Source organism: Neomonachus schauinslandi, chromosome 12 (genome assembly GCF_002201575.2).
Source record: "Neomonachus schauinslandi chromosome 12, ASM220157v2, whole genome shotgun sequence".
Taxonomy (NCBI): Eukaryota; Metazoa; Chordata; class Mammalia; order Carnivora; family Phocidae; genus Neomonachus; species Neomonachus schauinslandi.
Window position 1 is genome coordinate 91664019 of NC_058414.1, and position 3393 is coordinate 91667411.

A 3393-nucleotide genomic window follows, 5' to 3' on the forward strand; every position below is an offset into this window, starting at 1 on the left:
CGTGGCGGGGCGGGGGGCCGCCGGTGGTGGTCGGGGCCGCCGCGAGGCTCGCGGGCAAGGTGCGCGCGGTGCAGTTCCGACCGGCCGAAGACCGCGGGTCCGCAGAGGTGGCAGCCAGAAGTTTGTGTGCGCGCGCGAGCGGGGCGGGAGGGGAGGGGCGGGCAGGGGGCGCCGCCGGCGGAGAGTCTCGCCCGCCTCGCCCAGAGCTAGATGTGGAATGAATGAAGGGAGGAGTGGGCGCTCGCCGGCCTCCGGGGAGAATGAGTGAGGGGAGGAGCTTTTGCAACCCCCTGGAGGTCGGAGGTGCAGAGCCATTCCGCGCACGCCTCAGACAGGCAGCCCCCGGTGGTGGCTGAATCCCTATGGGAATCTGGTTTGCACGCCACGCTCACGTCCGCGGAGTTCTGCCGGGCCCCGGCTCTGCCGCCTGGACCGTGGTTCCCAGGCCTCTGCTCTGCTCCTCGCGCTGCGATCCGGGCTTCAGCTAAACATCCTCCAAACTCTCCCCAGCCCAGAGTCTCTCCAGGTTCACTTCAGCTCCCTCCTGGATTCTTTGATAGGATGCCTTGCCGTCGCCTCCAACCTCAGAAGACTGGAGTCCACGCTTAGGCAGTGTTTTTGAAGCTGTGGGTCGCGACACATGAACTGATCATAAAATTAGTTCAGTGGATGGCGACCCCCTTAAAAAAAAGCAATGCAATGGAGTAGACAATTATTAGGATCCATTCTCCTTAGTGAGGGTAACTACAGTTTCAGAATCCTTTTGTTTCAGTTATATATATTGGACAACTGTACAGACCATGATGTAAATTTTATTTCCTACTGTGGGTCAAGGATCAAAAAAAGTTTAAAATCTGTACTTTGGGGCTGTAAAGTAACGATCACTGTAACTTTCTTAAACACAAAGTCATGCTTTTCTCACTACTTCTTATCCTTCCCAAACTCCATACCCCGTGACGCTCCCCCACCCCCTCCCCATCGCCGAAAAAAGGCAAGCTTTTGCACACACTTACCTAGTTTGGGTGGTAGTGCATAGTTCTCCCTTCCTCTCAGGGTGACCTTTGACTCTGCCATTTTCTTCACCCCTATATCCAGTGCTACAATTCCTACTGCTTCTCTTAGCCTAATGTTATTCACATTTGCAGAATCCTAGACTACCATTGCTAGAAAAGGCCTCAGACACCATCTGGGTCAGGCCTCCCTTTTAGAACTGAAAAAGTGAGGCCCATAGAAGCCAAGCATATCACCCACCATTGTACACCATTCAATCTTACCCTCACGTCTTTTGGCTCCTTTGGTGGTCTTTGCTTCACACCATTCATTCACCCCTTCCTTTCTATCCCGCCTGCTGTCCTTAATTGGTCTCAGGCCAGTTCACCCTAAGAACTGTCACCTCCATAACACACAGTTCTGACTGGGCTGTGCTCCCTGCTCACGTCCTCAAGGCATCAGCCTCTGCTGAGGTACCTACTTCCTTGGCTCTGAATCAAGGCAGGCAGGCCCCGACTTACCATTGCAAGTGCATGAGTTCAGCAAGTCACTGCCTCTCTAGCGAGACTGGTTTATTCGTGGTCTTCCTCCAGCCTTACCTGTCTGTGCCCAGCCGCTACTTTCCCACCAAGGGGGCCCTCTCTATCTTTTCTCTTTAACCAGATTTTCCACCTGTGCCCGACTTGGTTCCTCCACAAAACAGCCAGAGGCAACATGAGATTAAGATAGACCTGGGTTCAGAGCCCAGTTCTTCCACTTCCATAGCTGTGTGAACTTAGTCACATTGCTTCTCCTCTCTGAGCTTCAGTTTCTGCATCTGCATTACGATGAGATAGTAATGATAAGTGTTCTTCCCTTGTAGCTCTAAGTGTCTATCATGACCTTTACTGTATGGGTATTCTCTCTCTCTTCCCCTTTCCAGTGCTACCTAATAGAATTTGCTGCAGTGATGGAAATGTAACCATTTGTGGCTGTTGAGCACATGGAATGCGATTAACGTGCCCGAGGAACTGAACTTTCCATTTTCACAGCCACATATGGCTGGTGGCTACCGTGTTGGATGGTGCATCTCTAAACCTCATGTTCAGCAAGGGCAGAAGCCATGTTGATCTTGCTTGGCATTATATCCCCAGCAAGGAGCACATTGCCTGGCATAGGGTAGGTCCTGTACAAATATCCATGGAGTGATGACAGCCGCCATTTATTATGTGCGTCAAGCACAACACTAAGAACTTGGTATAAGTAAGTTATTTTGTATAGTGCTCCCCACAGCCTCTGAGGTGGGATTGGATTGGAGGTAGAACTTGTATAGAGTGCTGGCAGATAGCAGAGGTTCAATAAAAGGTGTTTGTTATTATTATAAAAAACTCCATGTGACCAATGTAACTGATTTTTTTTTTTTTAGAGAGGAAGCGGGAGGGGCAGAGGGAGAGAGAATCCCAAGCAGTCTCCAATCGCAGCACAGAACCCAACATGGGGCTCGATCTCACAACCCTGAGGTCATGACCTGAGCCGAAATCAAGAGTCTGATGCTTAACCTACTGTTTGTCATCCAGGTGCCCCAATTGAACTGATTTTTATCTCTTCTTCTAGGCTTCCAGAACAGTTCCTGTCACACATGGTCTGCTGTCACATAGCACACCCCACCTTAGATGGCTGACTCTCCACTTCTGTGGAGGTGACCTGTCCCCACAACTGGGTTGGCAGCATCTTGGGGCAAGGTCCGTGGCATACTTGTCTGGATGTCCCTCAGCTCAGGGCTCGCGCTGATTCGTATTTAGTAATTGCCTCTCACTTCGTCCCAGTTGCTGTCAAGCCATGAGTGATTCTAGGCAGTAGTACTCTCTGGAATATCTCCTCTGTCCTCCCCAAATTCGTATGTTGAAGTCCTAACCCCTGGTTCTTCAAAATGTGACTGTATTTAAAGATTTTATTTATTTATTTGAGAGAAAGAGAGAGAGAATGAGAGAGACAGAGCATGAGAGGGGGGAGGGTCAGAGGGAGAAGCAGACTCCCTGCCAAGCAGGGAGCCCGATGCGGGACTCGATCCCGGGACTCCAGGATCATGACCTGAGCTGAAGGCAGTTGCTTAACCAACTGAGCCACCCAGGTGCCCCAAAATGTGACTGTATTTAGAGATAGGGTCTTGAAAGAGGTAATGCAGTTAAAATGAGGTCATCCGAGTGGGCCTTAATCCAATATGACTGGTGTCCTTATGGGAAGAGGAGATTAAGACACAGACATGCAGAAGGAAGACCATGTGAGACACGGGGAGAAGGCGACCATCAACAAGCCAAGGGCAGAGTCCTTAGAAGAAACCAAACCTACTGACACTTTGATCTCAAACATCTATCCTCCAGAACTGCAAGAAAATAAATGTTGGTTGTTAAAGCCACATGGTCT